Source organism: Anser cygnoides, chromosome Z (assembly GCF_040182565.1).
Source record: "Anser cygnoides isolate HZ-2024a breed goose chromosome Z, Taihu_goose_T2T_genome, whole genome shotgun sequence".
NCBI classification, from domain to species: Eukaryota; Metazoa; Chordata; class Aves; order Anseriformes; family Anatidae; genus Anser; species Anser cygnoides.
Window position 1 is genome coordinate 3,460,188 of NC_089912.1, and position 18,326 is coordinate 3,478,513.

The following is an 18,326-nucleotide window of genomic DNA, read 5'->3' on the forward strand; positions in this document are numbered from 1 at the left end:
GTGCTTCTGCTGAGGACACTCATCTGCTGCAAGCTGTGCTGAAGCCCCTTGCACAAACAAATGGGTGCATAAGTGAGGAAATGCACAAACAAAACAAACTGTGCTGGTGGAATTCTTGCTTTCCAGTACCGATCCAGACATTAAAGTAAAAAATTTGTGCTGGAGTTTGAACTTTGTTTTTGATTTCCAGTCAAAACACATTTTGAATTAAAATCATTCTATCTAAGGATCTTTCAAAAAGCAGAATGAAAACATGCAAGTTTCACAGACTATTTTCAACTGTTTCTGTTAAGAAATACCATTTTACAAGGTGTCACAAATCTATATAATTTGCAAATTAATTTTTGCTTTTCATATGAGATCTTCCACAACAATTTCTTTATCCAGAAGTTCCTTAGAAGTAATATTTTGGGATTAGTGGTGTAACTAATGATCTCACAAGACAGTTGTCTCGTGGCAAGACATTTCTTTAAGACATCTTTAAGTCAAGACATTTCTTTCATGACTTGTTTTTTCTCCATGGGATGCAATATCGCTACTTTCCGCTTTCATCCCAAGGTGCATAGAAGTGGAAAACACTAAATTAGAAAATCTTTAAATCCCACTTCTAAAAGTATATGGTTTGCCACAGCATTTCTGTCTATCCAGAACTAGGCTTACCATGTCTGTACTGTTCCTGTTTCTGGAAATCATAGAATTAAGAATGATATTTTGTACTTTTTTTTTTCCCCCAAATGGTTTGTACTTTTTTTTTTTTTCCCCAAATGGCAGGATATTCATCTCAGAAGGATTTACTGAAGGAAAAGAATCAACAGGGAAGAGGAAAGAACAGCTTATTATCCATAGATTAATGTATTCCCTCCTGCACCTTCATTTTGAAACTGGTGAGTTTTGAATACAGCGTTACAACTGCACTTCTCTATTCTGCCAAAAATAAGTTTCCTAGACAAGCCCTAGAGTGACTGCGAATTTATACTTTAGAGAAGTGCTTTCCTTGCTAATATTAGTATCTCATACTTCTGAATTCATGCTAATTATCTACATATAGACCATTTGGTAAATCATTTTTGCACACTTACAGACTATAGGAAGGATCCCAAAACTCAGCACTAACTGCACTTTCCACTATTAACACTGTCATTTTTGGATTTTTGTCCTGAAGAGCTGAAATGGCACATCAACATTTTAATTCAAGTTTTCAGAGGGAGTGGAAGTCTGCTTTGGAGCAAAAGGAAGGATAAGAATCTAGTTTCCTTCTCTGAAGACGTAAAAGCTTTTCTAGCTCTTAAAAACCCTCTAGCTTTTCCATCAAGGTTGACAATTGTGATGAGTTCTTTGGGCAAGTTTTTTGGTGGTTTTTTCTTTGTTTGTTTTATAAAAAATCCATATATTTTATCCCTTTCCAAGTGAAGGCAGATTTGTACAGGGCAATTTGTACAGTACCATGCAAAAAAATGAATATTTTGGTTGCAGACTGCTAAAGGAAGTATCATGTCAAGCAATGCACTTTATTTCAAGTGGGTTATTTAAGCTTTCAAGAGACAAACTAACCTTGTCACATTGATTACTAAACCATTCCAGATTTCTGAAGCAACCTTTATGAGTCATTATTCTGTTCTGCTCAAACATTTTGTGTTTGTGAAAAAGAGAGAACAGAGCTTAGTAAGATTATAAATTAAGATATCCTAAGGGACACTATGGGAGATAAAGGCTATGCTGGTGAAAGAACCAAACACGTATAGAAGCAAATCCATGGTAGTTAATTCACATAATAAAAATACTTAAAAATCTCTCAATTTCTGGGCAGCATTTCCCTATTAGATGCCAGTTGGACCACACTCCTTGAGCCACATAGAGAGAAGCACTGAATTCTGGATCCAGATTATTTTAGGTGCCAAGCAACTCAGCCCTACCTGATGTATGCATTTTTAACAGAAGCCTAACATGGAAACTGGGAAGTTAGAGGCCAAAAAGGTTAAAACCGTTTGGAAATATTGGTCTTGGTGAGAATCCAGTTCAAGCTTTGGACCTGGCCCTTTCTCAGAGATGTCTGGCTTGCTGGAACAATACCGCTCACCCTTAAACATTGAATTATCATGTGTCTATGTACTCCTGCATTGTAACACACCTCACACAGAAAGTTAATAACAGTAATGCATTTAAATGTTGTAAGTAAACACAACCCAGTATCCAGAACATCTGTCAATTAAATTCTCTACATGGCATAAGTCAAGTACATGCATTACAATGTTGTAACCACGAGCTGATTGGGTGTTTAACAGCAGAAGTAGCACTATGAAATTATTTCAGACCTGCCCCCAAAGTCTACAGCATTTAACTCCTCAAACAAGAAAACCAGCAGGTAGGTTAAAATATAACCAGCAGAAAGACAAGAGTTGTTATCACTGGGTCTCAGTGCCAATGGAAAAAAAAAAAAAAAAAAAAGGCAGCCCAAAGTAAATCTCATCAGTCTTACGATGATGAAAATCTAATGCAGCAGCTGTTTGTCTGGGAACAGTCTCTCAACACATTTTGATTTCACAGCACAGGACTAATCTTTTCTAGAGAGCACACAAAACCATCAGCTCTCCTTGCAGATGGTAGTGTACTTTTCTTCCTTTCTGGTGTAGCTAAGTGTCTTCTGTAGCAGTGACACCATACTCAGGAGTGCGCTGCGTCTGCGGTGGGATGGGAGAGGGGAGGGATGTTCACAGCTGTGGGCGTCTTCAAAGTGGAGAACTGAAGCCTTGAACTCGAGGTCTGATTATATTCAATAATGAAAAGTAAATTCTAAATTAGTAACAGAACATTTGCTTGCAAAGTGATTAATTAACCTTTAAAACACAAAATGCCACCAGATTTAAGGGCTCAGCTAGAGGCAAGAAGGATTACATATTTATGTTTATAATGCCAACATCTAAAGATACATTAGGAGCAGAAAGAGAGCTGCTCTTATGCTGCAGATTTGTGTATATGAACTGTTTTGTGTTAATAAGATTAAGTCAGCAGAAAAACCGAGGCCATTAAATCAGGGAAAATCCTGTGCTGCAGTGCTGTAAACATATTTAATTTTGGTAAACTACTCTGGCATAATTGCAGTGTCTTTGCATTTTAAGTTGAAAAAATCTTCCACTCCTGAAATAGGGCTGATACTACAGAATAATCAATGTACTAAAAACATTGTTATTGATGCTTCTGTAAGAAAACATGGAAAAAAAATGATGGTGCAGGTTGATGTGAAAGCTTACCTGTGAGAGAGCATGCTGGAAAGCAAAAAAAAAAAAAAAAATCTCTAAACTACAGTGATTTTTGTAAAGATAATCTCAGTAATCTCAGTTCTTATAGTGAATTTCCAGTACAATGACCATACTAAATCAAACTGATGTATAGAACTGGGGAAAGTAACGTCAACAGGCTTTTTCTAGAGCTTCTCTAACTTTGATAGTTACGAAATATCTGCACAAGTCAGAGAAGAATATCTGCTGGTATTTTTCCAGATTTGTAGTTGTAGCCTTACAGAACATGTTTCACAATTATTTTCAGTCTTTTCTGACCAAACAAACAGACAAAAAAGAAAGGAAGGTAGATTACGAATAGTAAACCCAATCTCACTGAATATTTTATTTTGGCAAGCTCAACTTCATTTTTCTCACAAAATAAAGTGCAGCAGTTTCAAGGAGACACTGTAAGTGCTACAGGTCCGTAGAAGAATATAGAAGCAAATTTAAGTTTTTTTCTGACAATTTCAATAAATTGTATGTATTGCAATTGCACTAAAATATTAATAATGTCATTAGACATGTCATAATACAGTGCTTATAAATCCAAAATAATTTATCAGCAGTCTTGATACCATGACAATAATAGAATCACAGAATTATGGAATATCCTGAATTGAAAGGGACCCGCAAGGATCATCTAGTCCAACTCCTGGCTCCACACAGGAGGTTTTGGACAACCCAAAAACCAGACCCTACGTCTGAGAGCGTTGTCCCAACGTTTCTTGAACTGCAGCAGCTCGATGCCGTGACCACTGCCCTGGGGAGCCTGTCCCAGTGCCCGACCACCTCTGGGTGCAGAACCTTTCCCTAACCCCCAGCCTGACCCTCCCCTGTCCCAGCTCCGTGCCGTCCCCTCGGGTCCTGTCGCTGTCCCCAGAGAGCAGAGCTCAGCGCCTGCCCCTCCGCTCCCCTCGTGAGGGAGCTGCAGGCCGCCATGAGGCCTCCCCTCGGCCTGCTCTGCTCTGGGCTCAACAAACCCAGGGACCTCAGCTGCTCCACACTTCTTGCCCTCTAGACCCTTCCTTATGTTTGTTGCCCTCCTTTGGATGCTCTCTAGCAGTTTTATGCCCTTATATTGTGGTGACTAAAACTGCACACAGTGCTCGAGGGGAGGCCAGACCAGCGCAGAGCAGAGTAGAACAATCCCTTCCCTTGACCATCCAGCAGTGCTGTGCCTGATGCACCCCAGAACAAGGCTGGCCCTTCTTTTTCTGGCTGCCAGAGCACACTGCTGGCTCACATTCAACTTGCCCTCAACCAAAACCCCCAGATCCCTTTCTGCAGGGCTGCGCTTCAGCCTCTCATCCCCCAGACTGTCCGTACAGCCAGGGTTGCCCTAACCCAGGTGCAGAATCCAGCACTTGCTCTTGTTGAATTTCATGTGTCTGGTGACTCATTTGTCAAGATCTCTCTGCAAGGCCTCTCTGACCTTGAGGGAGTCAACAGCTCCTCCTAATTTAGTATCATCTGTAAACTTTCTCACTCTGCACTTGAGTCCTGCATTGAGATTTACAAAAACATCAAAGAGCACTGGGCCTAAAATGGAGCCCTGTGGAACCCCACCAGTGACTGCCTGCCAGCCTGATGTAGCCCCATGTGCTTTAAACCTTTCAGCCTGACCCATAAGCCAATAGTTCACTCATAGAACTGTGTACTTGTCTAGCTGTAAACTGGATAATTTGTCTGGAAGACATTATACTGTGAGAAACACTATGAAAAGCTTTGCAAATATTAAAACAAAATAAAAATTAAAAAATCACATTTACTGGCTTCCTGTGGTCATCTATGTGGGTAACCTTGTCATAAAAGGATATTAATTAATTCTCCATAATTTTGCCAGGTATTGAAGTGAGACTGACAGGCCTGGAATTACTAGTGTTTTCTTTCTTACCTTTCTTGGAAACCAGGACAACATTTGCCAGATTCCAGTTGACTGTGACTTTTCCAGATTCCCAAGACCATTGAAAAATTAAGAAAGGTCTTGCAATGACATCAGCCAGCTGTTTGTGTACCCTGGGATGAATCCCATTGGACCCCATATACTGATATACATCCAGCTGGAGCAGCAAATCCCGCACAAGTTCAAAGTTGGCTGGGAGTTTATCATCATCACAGTCCTGAAATTCAGAGCTCTGGGTGTCCCCGAGCCCATCATTGGTGTTAAAGACAGAGGCAAAGAAGGCATTAAACCTCTCTGCTTTATTGGCATCCCTATTTGTGAGGTGACCAACTTCAACAAGTAATGGATCAATGTTTTCTCTGCTCCTCCTTTTGCTGTTAGCATACTTTAAAAAAAGCCCTTTTTGTTGTCCCCCACAGTAATGGCCAGCTTCAATTCTAACTGAGCTTTGGCTGCATGAATTTTCTCCATACAGAAGTGAACAGCACCTCTGTAGTCCTTGTTCAACTGACCTTGCTTCCAATATCCATACACTTTCCTTTTCCACCTAAGTTCTAGAAGATCCCTGCTTAGACAAGCTGGCCTTCTGCCCAGCTTTTTCAGCTTCTGACACTTTGGAATCACCTGCTCCTGTGCTCTTAAGAGGTGTTACTTAACTAACCAGCGCTGCTGGGCCACAATGCCTTCAAAAGCCTAAGTCTGCTCTCTGTATCGTCAGGACTGAATATTTGCTAGCAGCTTTCTGCCTGTCATCAAGGATTTTAAACTCAACCACCTCATGGTCACTATGTCCAGGACAAATCGCTGCTTCACCCACAAGACCCTCTCTGTTTATAAGCAACAAATCTTGGAGGGCACCTTTGTTAGTCAGCTCCCTCAGTGCCTGTACCAGGGAGTTATTGCTAACATGCCTCAGGAATTTCCTGGACCTGTTTGTATTGGCTGAATGGTATTCCCAGCTAATGTCTGGGAAGTTGAAGTCACCCATAAGGACAAGGGCAGCTGACCTAGAGATACCACTTAATTCCTTATAGAATAATTTATCAGTGTTGCCATCCTGTCTGGGTGGCCTATAGCAGACTCAAACAACAAAATCTGCTTTATCTGTTTGTCCTTTAATCCTTACCCAGAGGATCTCAACTGTGCCATTGCCAACTGCAAGTTCCATACCCTCCACTCCCTCCATTACAGACAGTGCTCACTCCCTCATAGATTTTGATATGATTTGATATGATTTTTGATAAATCCCTCAAGATTTTAGATAAAAGATTTTAATAAGATTTTAGATAAGAGGCCGTTGCCCAAAGTCTTAGAAAACATTACATAGCAAAATGAATATTCCAAAACATTACATAATTTGTGATGGTAAAAGTGTCTTTTCTGTTAATTTCTTATGGAAGGGATGTTTTTATTTAACTGCATCTGACCTCTGGCCAAGAAAGAGAGATAGGCTGGAAATAAGTTATAAGATATTAGCACCTTTCTAGTGCTAATAGTTCTCTTGAATTCTTCAGATCTATTCTAGTTAAGGTCTTCTTACATGTGTGAGGTTAATTTTTTCATCTTTTGAGCACACAAGCACACAAAACTTTATCTGGATTCTCTACTGGTTATTTCTTTTATCTGCCAAGACTTTTGTATTTTATTCATCTCAGAGGATAATATTTGTTCTCAGTTGCAGCCCTTAATTCCTTAGGAAACCAAATACAGATCACTTTTCCAGTTAATAAGAAGCTTGAATGTCAGATTTCTGTGTCTTAGTATTGGTAAAGGGAAGCAGCATCCTTGCAGATTCAGCTTTTATATTCATGTTGTTTAGATTCTCTATGGGTGTTTTCAGTCGTGTTTTTATTTTCATACATACATGATCTCTCTATATGAAGAAAAATCTCATGAACTGTATATTAATCTGTCATGGAAAGATTACCTTGAGGGAAATGCATGAAGACAAAGCAAAATCCTGTTGCTTTCCAAGGAGACTAGTACACATTTATCTGTTCATCTGCAGATACAGTAAACACTCAGAATTGTTAGGGAGATGAATAAACTGCAGAAAATAGCAATGTTCGTAATTAGAGGTTAAGCAAGTTTCCATTCCCATTGTTTGTGCTCTAAAAGACAAAGAGATACAATCCCCAAATTTAATAAAGTCTTGCCACCAAGATACTGAAATTAGTAATTGAGTCATCTGCATATGGACGATGGATCTAAAGTAAACAATTCCATGACAAATGAAGAGCTATTTGTTTCTCACTTACTGCTTAAACAAAGCATGCTATTTTTAAAAGGGACAACAGTTACACAAAAAGGCTGTCCATGCCAGTCTGGCAATGCTGAATTCAACAGTTTTGTGTACTTTAACATTCACATCACAATATTTCGTTACATTAGTTCCGCAAGGCCAGAAGAGATTTGGCTTCCAGGTACATACCTCCTCTTGATTACCTGGGCCCAGGCTGAAAACCATTAGAAGACATAAACTGCCTATTGTACATGAGAGCAGAGCAGAAAAGGTTTGACAGAACACAGCCTTATCTAAAGTCCAGGCTCATTTTAGTGGTGTCTCCCTGATGCCCCCTTTCTGATTTATGTCCCCGCACTGAGGCTTGCAAGACAATTTGAACCTTTGCTTAAAATTTTCCTTAGTCAATGTCATAGACTAGAAGATGTGAAGAAACCTGACGAGGGCATCTAGTGTAAAGCTACAGTTAATTACACTGGTCATTCCTGAACAGTATTTGCCTAACCTGTTCACAGCTACATCATGCTGCCAGTACTCCACAGCTTTCTTGCATGGTGCTTCCTTATCCCTAAGGAAAAACCTTAACTAGTAATCAAAGATTTCTTTCTACAAGTTCAACTCATTGTTTTCGGATGTGTTTGCCATCTGTGTGGGAGAACAGACTGTCTTTCACATTTGCAACTTTATCTATTGGGAGGCTTACTTTCTCTTGGTTAGGTAAACATGTTAACAATTTTTATCTTTCCTGTGAAGATTTTTTATTCTAGATCTTTGACCAGGTTGTTGTTTGTTTGACTCTCTCCAAATGATTTTTCCTCCATATACGGTATCTAAAAGACAGCACTACCATGGAAACCTTGCATCACTGAACCACAAAGAGGAAAGACTCTTTCACCGTAGTTTCACAGGCTGTCTTCTAATTTCAGTACTAGGAGAGTGCTTAATTTCTCAGCCAAACTGCGCTGTTGATTTATGAAACCTGCAGACCACAAGAATGAAACGTGCAGACCACAATAAATTCCTGGGTCCCTTTTCACAAAAATGTGGCTATCTTGGTTGCTCTTCATTCCGTTTGAAGAGGTAGTGGCTCCTACAGAGAAGCAGTGACATGCAATTGTCCTTGTAGACCAGTATTCAGCAGCTTGCCAAGATCAATTTTAATTCAAGCCTGTCCACACATTCTCATTCTCTTCCAGCTTAATTCTACCTGTAAATTTAATGACTGTACTGTTATTTCATCATCCAATCACGAATACAAAGCATTGTACCAAGCACAGGTCATATTCACTGATCTTAAGCTACTGCATTCAGTCATTTTGCAGCTACTGTTGCATCAACCCCTCAGCACATACAGCTAACCATGATTCCTAGACAAAAATGTGTCAAGTGAAACAATACAACAACTTCTTATGAAAAGCAGAATGTATAACATCTCCTTTTTCTATCTTTTAAGAAAGCCTTCTTTATTTTCAAAGAGAGAAATTAAATCGGTTAGACATGATTTGTTATTGACAAATAGCCAATATGTTGGCTATTGCTCATCTCTCATCTCCTAGCTTTCTTCTTACAGACTCCACAGAAACCATCTAGTCAAAGCTCACTGCCACAGTCACCAAGCAAATCTCTCTCATATTGCTGATGCTACAGCTATGCAGAGTTAACCTTCTTTCTTTTGGAAACTTGTAGTGATTCAGTTCATGTAAATGGCTGAATATTGCATCCATTTCACAGAATCACAGAATCATCTAGGTTGGAAGAGACCTCCAAGATCACCTAGTCCAACCTGACCTAACACTACCAAGTCCTCCACTAAAGCATATCACTAAGCTCTACAATCAGCTCCTTTTAGAAGATGTGGGTGGGGGTGTAGATAATGAGCTAGCTCTTCAGACTTTCCCAAAAAGCAACTTTTATTGGGTAATAGTACAAGTTTTCTTGCTGTTGTGAGTCCATGCTGTGTTACTCATGGGAAGAAGTAGGAAAAAATAATAGTAATTAAAAAGGATTCCTACAGGAAAGAACTCCATGGTAAACAATGCAGTCTGGTGCCATTTAAGGCCAGAGCTAACAACTGCTTCCATCCTCTGCCCAGTATCACTCGACTGAAAATTCATCCTTCAACAATGTGTGCAAGGAGTTAACAAGGACTGAACAGGAGAACACAGGAATTTCTTCTCATGTGGGAAAATGCCAGCTCCCACCTTCACCCGCAGACCTGGCAAGATAATTGAACCTAAAGTTAATTTTGCTGGAACCACTTAGAAGTGAACATAAAATCTTTGTTATGTGAGGGAGGACTTTGTGCCTCAGAAGCTTTCTAATACAACCAAAATAAATCTCTTATTCTTAAAGTCATTTTTTCCCTTGTTCCGTCTGTCTTCATGATAATGACTATTTTCCAGCTGTGCTCTCACATTGGTTCTGCCTACCCAGACTTTCCATGTTGATGAGGAGCCCGATTTCCACAAAGACAGAAATGGTTTGGCTGAGAATGAAACCAGCTCTCCATATAATAACAGTGCGTATAACTAATCAGGAATTCAGCAGTCTCAAATGATGCTGAATGGGCAGACTTGATCCAACTGTACGAAACGTAAGCCAGCTGCCAGCAGGAGTAAGTGCCTTAGGAGGAAGAGGAAACAAACGAGGAAGGAGACACCCGCCTCACCACACACAAAATAAGCAGGGGTTCTCTCAAGTGGGAGAGCAGGGCCCAGTCTTACAGCGGTTCTCCAACCTGTCTGATGGACTGTGCAGGGCTTGGCAGACGGCAAAAGGGGAAAGCTGGCAGGAGAGCAAGAACCAACTGCACTCAGAGCTTATTTCACTCTTGAAAAGTATGACTGCCATATAGGCTTAAAAAAAAAAAAAAAAAAAAACATAAACCCCACCACCTTTGAGGGACAACATGTCATTTCATTACGTTTCTTGATTTTATTTATGTTGAAAGAGTATTGCAAACACCTCCTTATAGGATGTCAGCAAAATTACATGGAGTCACTCAACTATGCAAGTGATTTGGCAGATAATTGGCATGTCCAGCTGCTGGAGATAGGCAATTAACTCCCTTTCATATAGTACACATTTCAGAAACAATGTGAAGGCATAACCCAGTATCTTTTTATGCCAGTTCTGTTGAGCCATTTGGAATATTAAAGAATAGTAGTAATCATCCAGGATTTTTTTTTTTTTTTTTGTCAAAAAAGATCACCTTTATCACAATATACGAAGTATCTCTCTTTGATGTACCAAATGTGTTATAGCAGAATATCCTCCCTGCTTCAATTTCCTGGAGGGAATTTCAGAATTCAGAGTAAAGCAGTTTCATTTGGCCCTGATCGTAGTCCAACGTCAGAAAATCATCATCATGTGCTGTTGATCAGAGGACTTTGAGTAAGAAGAAATTCTGTAGTTACGCTTGCCCTTACACCTCCAAGGGAGGGACAGCTCTCTGCTCAGATATGCATATCAGCAAGGACTGCTCGAGCTCCTGCAGCCAGGCACGTTGCAGGCTTGCTTTCAGCCTCTCAGCCTCGCAAGATCCTTTCCAGGTGCTCCTTCTCAAATCCAAAATCCAGTGAAGGCACAGCGCGCCAGCAGAAACTTGGACACCGAACTGCATTTTGTTTGTGATAGAAGCTCATTGTATCTCCCTCCGTTACATCCAGTGCTTTCTATAAAAGCGAGCCACACATGTACCAAAAGTAGTTAGCTTTACATTCTTCCACGGGGACGGCTGCCAAGTTAACTCTTCCAAAAAAAATTCCTGGCTGTGAAGGGCAGGAACGGGACTCATGTGATCCGTAAACAAGCTAAGGAAGTAGGAGGCCTGTCAGCCTCGGAGATGATGTCAGCCCGCCTCGGCGTGTGGCAGGGTCCGACCCTGTTGCTTGCGCTTGGCGTTGCACTGATAAGGGCTCCCCTCTTGGCTCCCTCGGTGCAGGCAGGAGGGAGCACGTCCCCCCGGAAGCCGTGGCACGTTTCTTCCCAACGCTATCTTGTTCTAGGCACTCTAGCAGAGTCAGGGCATCCTTGTGAAGAGCAGTTGGTGTTAAACACACTCCAGATGCCCGACCCCAGGCCTACCACCCATGGGTGCTACCACCCCACACCAATACAGGGCAGAGAATGGCTTGCCTGCGGCATGGGCTCAGATACAGCAAGCTCCAAAGGAGTGAGTCACCTTTCCTGATAAAATTCCACAAGAGCAGGCTGTTCTTTATCCTGATCCCTCACCTTCAAACCAAACACTTCTGGCCTCTTAGCGAAACACGGGCCGTCTGCTATCGGAGGTATTCGTTGCCCAGCCATGGAGCCAACAAGGAAAGTGCATTGAGCAGGAGGTAGCTGCATCTAGAAAAGCGCCCATCTTACACATCTTCCACCCATTTGTGTCTCAAGGTTGGTACTAACATGATCCTAATTGGTGCAAGAACTGGGCATCTAGGAAAAGTTAACAGGCAACAAGAAAGTAATTAAAAAATGCCACGGCAGATATTACAGGGCGTGGAGCTTACCTGTGTTCTGATGAATTAGTACCTAGCAGCTTCCTGAAAATGAAAGTTTTTCAACCTTGAGTCACCCTCAGTCACCATTTCATTAGTCAGTGCAGAGTATAGGGACAGAACATATCCAGATTATTTTTTTTTTCTAGCCAGTGCATATTTTTTCCCATGCCCTTCAATGCAAAAAAAATAAAAAATAAAAAAAAAAATTGCAGTGTAAAACAATGCCCCTAACTTGACAAAGTTCTGAACAACGCCCCTGAAAAACAAATAAGTGGGGGAAAAAAAAAAAAAAAGTGCTGCAGGTCAAAATGCACCAGTTAGCCTTTGAGCCCTTCTTGCATAAGATACATGCCGACACTAGTTCCCCAAAAGCTGGCAACATGACTATGGTGAAGAAAGTCAAAAGCAGCTATTTTGACTCACAGTTTGTGAAGCAGCAAATCATTCATCTGAGCCAGGTAGAGAAAGAAATCCCATGTGCTGAAGCAGCAGGGAGATGATCAGTGTGCTGCTCTCTGTATTTTTTAAATAGACGGTTTAAGAAGGTATTACCTCATCATTAACCTTCAGTGCTGTATAGGCCTGCCGTAGGTAATGAAACCTTGGAAAGGAGTAGAGCCTACTTTTGGTAATGTGCACATGCATTTAGTTTTATAGCTTTTCAGTCCCTGAGTGACAACTGGTCTTATGCAAACAGAAGAATTATCAAAGTGCCTTTGTAAGGAGGTATTTGTGTTTACTAAGGAGCATAATGCTACACTACGGCTTTGCGGTTAAATAACTTGAATCCCTTATTCCACTAACTGACAATCACGTCAGTTTTTCCACTCTAAATGACTAATGGAAATTTGAATACCACACATGTTTGTTAGCCTGAAGTTTGCCCAATGCTGCATGATTGCAAAATATTTGTAGATTTAGTCTTTAATGTATTGATTTTTCTTGTTAAGCTTTGCTATTGAGAGTCAGCAAAAGCTAGTTACAAAACAGCAGTGGCCTGATCATCTCCATGGTACATGGACCTCACAGCCCTCATTAGATGCATCATCAGCTGAAGGTGTTTTAATCCTCCAAAGAAAGTAAAATCAGGACAACAGACTGGTTACCATATTCCACCTATTCTGACAAAAAATATGTTGCAATTGTTGTGGGGGGAAGTGGTCCTTTCTCATTAGATTAAGCTGAAGGCTAGATAAAAATGAATGTAGGCACTGAACCTTGTCACTGTGTTAAAAAACAGTAGCTCCCATGTCGCTGTTTTGACTAGTTTTTCTGTTTGTGTTAAGATAGGGGAAATATAGCAAATTTTTCTTTGTTCTTCTGCTATCCAGTACGTGTCTACAACATGTACTGTACCAAAAGTCGCTTTGTGATTTTGACCAAGGATGAAAAGCAACCAGTTCAAGCTATCTTGTGCTTGGTAGTGGAATTTGGACAGCTTGTCATTGTTTTGGAAATGCTCTGAAGTTTTGAAAATGAGGGAGATAGAGGTAAAATAAACATCTTGTTGAAGTCTTTGGAGAACATAAGTGGTGACCCATGTTCTGCCTGACTCTTTCATGTTAAATTTGTCCTTGTCAGAGGTCCATCATTTTCCCATTAAACGTCGCAGGCTATGCTGAACAGCTCATCTGCTATTCCCACAGTGCATCAAGAAAAGAGAAGAAAAAAAGGATTCTGTTACTGCTTACATTTAGCAGCAGCAGTCCCAGTTCAGTAGCAGCACTTGTGGGACAAAACTTTAAGGCATTGGGGCAGATTGCTATGCCTTTGTATCCCGGTGACTTAAGTCCTTGTGAATTTCATCTTAAAGTTTGTTACTTATCCAGAGACAGTCATCCCCATCAAAGTTGGTAGCATAATGAAGGTCAAATTACAAAGTACCCTCTTCCAAGTCATCTTCTTTAAAAAGCTTCTCAAAACCAAGGGGGTTTAGGCAATAGATGAGTAAGGTTTGAACATAAATTCACCATGTACTTGTGGTGAACATATCATTTACCACATGCTTAGACTTCTTCTCTATAAAGTCTAAGATTAGTATAGCATTCAAATTTAGCTATCTGAGATTTGGGAAGAAAAGTATCTCCTTCTTGAACTTTCTGCTTCATCTCCGGTATTTCTAAAGCATTGCATCTGCATGATATGGAAAGTGAATCACAGACAGAAAAGATTGCAACCCTCACTACAAAATAACAAAAGGCATTTCACATGGAGCAGCACCATGTGGCTATCTTGCTGTTCCATTTCCATCAAAATAATTTGGGCAGCCAGATTAAGAAAATTGCTTAAATTACCTTATACATCAAATTGGTGACATCTTCTCTAGATGAAGTTTTCCAGAGCTTTATCCATTAATCCTCTGGGAGAGCACATCCTGACTTTGTAGGCTCTGAACAGGCTGCCAGTGACCTTCACCGAGGAGTCAATGCTAAAGGGCTAACAACCTTCCTGGCTCCACCAGGCTGGTGACAGGATACACAGGGACAACCCGTGCTCTGCAAGTGCCAGAGGAGAGAGGGATATCATATCAGGCCTTTTGAAAAAGAAACAGATTCCTGCTGTAAGCTCCAAATGAAACACACTGGCCAAGATGGAGGGTTTGGCAGACACTTACAAGAATGTTTTATTGTTGATAATAGCTTCATATTGTTGATTAATAAGAGTGTTGCCATCTGTTTAAACTATTCAAATAAAGGCTAAACAGGTTTGGTCAGTGCATATTTCTACAGGCCATTCTAGATGAGTCCATTCCTTTCCACCTCAATCTCCTCAACTATCTTCTCCCTCTCTTAAAAAAAAAAACAAACAAACAAAAAAAAAATGCACTGACAGTTTTAGCAGTTTGGAAGAAGTAGGCATTTTCCAAGCTCCCGGGGACAGGCTCTTCTCTCCAAGCTGCGAAAAGTGCAACGCAACTTCACTGTTATTTCAGTTCCACACCATAATAATGGAGAATAGCATTTAGCCCCTGCTGTTTTGTGTCTCTGAAAGAAAATCATTGTCTTTTACCCTTATTCTGGAAAAAAAAAAAAAAAAAGAAGTTAAAAATAGGTTGAGGCTTGTTTCGGAAAGCTGGCCACAGAAGATCAAGTTTGGAAGTTGGATGTTCACGTACTATTTCTTTTAAATGGGGTTTCAGCAGAAAAATTTACCCCTAAATCAGGGCATAAATGTGTTTGTTAGGGCTCTAGTCCATTGTAAGATCCAACATCGATTAATTAACACGAAGCCCTTAAAGCAGTTTTCTGATTTTGCAGCACATTCCTGCGAGTCCTGGTGAAAAATAATAGGATGCCTTTGTCCAAAAGCTCACCTACTGATTACAAAGTCATACTCATTACTGAACCCTTTATCTGTGCAGGTCTGCATCACAGCAGCATCCACCCAGATCACTGAGGGCAGAAGTCACAAAACAAATCCTCCCTCACTGGGAACAAATGTGGAAAATACAGAAAGATGGTGAGGGACATAAGGTGCTGTCCTCTCATAGAAATCAAGCTCTGTTTTGACATCAATACCCCATAAAAGCCACATGGAGAAACGACTGGCTGCTTGCTTGGCTCAGGCACAGCAGTGCTGCCGGGGCCGTGCATGTCTCTCCAGAAGCAGCACTACCTCCTGCTCCCAGCACAAAGCACTCTGCCCCATCAAGTGCCCTCCTGGCTCCAGCAAGGTGGGAGCCAGCATTGCTGCATATATTTAAATTTAGAACCTATCTTGAAGTCGTGTAGAGGCTTTATATGGGTTATCTCTATCGCAGCAGAAACCAATTAAGCATAGGCAATTGATGCATGAAACAACAGAGCAAGTGCCATTGAGAGCCCACCGGGAAGTGAGAAGGCAATGACTATTTCAACAAATTCACACTCCTCAATGAATGCCACAAAGCACTCGAAACCAGCACTTTTCCCAGGCTTTAGGAGAAGCAGCAGCAGCAACAACATGCACCCACCTCTCTACCTCCGTTCTCATGTGTTAACTCTGTGATCAAAATTGTGCCCTCAGTATCCAGAAGCTGCCCATTGAAACTGTGAGCTTCTGCACCTCCTGAGAGGTATGACTCCAGGTGCAATCAGACATACCTGCACTCTCCAGCCTGGCTCCGTATTTTTCACGCATGTGGCAGAGCCTCTCCTTGAAGGCACTGCTGGGATTTTCCCCCGGCAAGAGGAAGGCAAGGCATCATGCTCTCAGACTCATCTTTTAGCAAAACTTCATGCCATCAATACAGCATAAGCCCACGTTACTGGAGGTTGCTGTTCTGCTCCACCTGATCCTACACAGACTGATCTGGGAGGAATCTGATCCCTTCAGGAACTACCCTGCTGATGTGCCCCTGAAGCCAGCACAGCTGAGGCAATGCTGTGCAGAACAAAGCCCCCACAAGCAGTCCCTCTGCTGTGGGATGAGGCCATAGATGCTGAACTCCCTTCTGCGGGCAGTGGATGTCTGGCCACAGGAAGCAGCACGAGGCCATCTCAGAAGGTCTGTGAATTCTTGGAATATAGATTTCTGGGGAAAAATAAGACTGTATCTTTGCATCAGACCTCGAGTGGATACATGCTTCCATAGAAAGTTTGGCTGCCTTTCTAAGGCCGACCCTGACAAATGCAGACCCTTCCTTCAGCAGAATGGCAAAAGTAGAGCCAAAATAATAATACTAATAATAACAACAGCAACCATGACCGACAACAAACAAAAACAAACAAACAACTGCCCCCCCCAAACAACCCCAAACTCTGTGCCATCAACTAATCATAGAATCATAAAATCACAGAATGGCTTAGGTTGTAAGGGACCTTAAAGCCCACCTAGTTCCAGCCCCCTGCCATGGGCACGGACACCTCCCCCCAGCCCAGGCTGCCCCCAGCCCCATCCAGCCTGGCCTTGGGCACTGCCAGGGATGGGGCAGCCACAGCTCCTCGGGGCAGCCGGGGCCTGGGCCTCACTACCCTCACAGTAAAGCATTTCATCCTCACATCTAATCTAAATCTCCCCTCTTTCAGTTTAAAGCCATTCCCCCTCGTCCTGTCCCTACACGCCCTGACACAGAGTCCCGCCCCAGCTTTCCTGCAGCCCCCTTTAGGCACTGGCAGGCCGCTGTGAGGTCTCCCTGGGGCCTTCTCTTCTCCAGGCTGAACAACCCCAACTCCCTCAGCCTGGCTCCATAGCAGAGGTGCTCCAGCCCTCTGATATCCTTGTGGGCCTTCTCTGGACTCGCTCTAACAGGTCCCTGTCCTTCTTGTGCTGGGGCCCCAGAGCTGAACGCAGGCTCCAGGTGGGGTCTCATGAGAGCAGAGCAGAGGGGGACAATCCCCTCCCTCGCCCTGCTGCCCACGCTGCTGTTGGTACAGCCCAGTGTACAGGTGGCTTTCTGGGCTGCAAGCACACCTTGACAGCTCATGTTCAGTTCTTTGTCCACCAATTCCCCCAAATCACCTCCCAGAACCCAATGAGGAGGAAAGCCCTGGCAAGAAGAGTTTATATTCAACCATGACAAACTCTCACCAGTAGCAGAGGCCAAACATTTTTGGGACATCATTTCTTGTTGAAGAACAGAGAAAGCAACAGTAGAAGTGTAACAGCTTGTGCTGCATCTAATGGTACAGCCACCACTCTGAACAGGACCTTGGAACAGAGCTTATGGCTTGGCAAAAAATGTCAGTCTACTTAAGACACTCCTGCATGACATTACGGCTGCATCACCACAGGACAGACACCTCCAGATGCCAAGAGGCATCCACACAGCACTGAATGCTACTGAGCATCTACAGACCACTGAGCATCCCGTGAAATCCTTCCAGATTACACTGAAGTGTAGTCATTTGGCCGTGCTGATGTTGCTATCAGAGATGCTCTCTCATGCTGTCTCACTGACACATTTATTCCGAGATGACGCATTGCCATTGCTAAAGTATGCAGGGACACATGATAAACTTCACACAGATAAAATAATTTGGTGCTCTGGAGGCCATTACAGCTAAGATTGTTTCATTACATAGGTCTTCAAGACTGGTTTAAGTCAACAGAAAGACTTAATCTTAAAAACTAGTAAGTTTAAAATGAAATGCTAGAGAGCATTCATGGACCACTAGCCTCACCAGCCCTTGAGTCAAAAAAAAAAAAAAATTGAGCAGAAAATTTTGAAAGAAAATAAAAAAGATACAGCTGATTATACTGCTTCGCTTGCAAGTTCATCAGATGTAATGTGTTCAGCACCAAAACATGCCTTATGCAGTCACTCTGTACATTATGTGCTGTGTTGGCTGTCTCAGATCACCTCCCTCTCTTCCATATGGCTTGACATAGCTTCCAGGAGGACTTCTTTCATGATTTTCCCAAGGCCAACTGGTCAGTAGGGTCCTCCTTATAAACCTTTTTAAAATTGGTGGAAC

At 41.9% G+C, this 18,326-nt stretch overlaps 1 long non-coding RNA gene across 1 annotated transcript; it reads right to left on the reverse strand.

Annotated features, from left to right (window-relative positions):
- Positions 1-2,411: 2,411 nt before the first annotated feature.
- On the reverse strand, positions 2,412-16,571 carry LOC125180170 (uncharacterized). Its single transcript, XR_010827639.1, has 4 exons — positions 16,014-16,571; positions 14,226-14,426; positions 7,109-7,183; positions 2,412-2,760 (listed from the first exon to the last, which is right to left on the reverse strand). It is a non-coding gene; the product is annotated as an uncharacterized lncRNA (long non-coding RNA).
- Between the last annotated feature and the right edge of the window lie 1,755 nt (positions 16,572-18,326).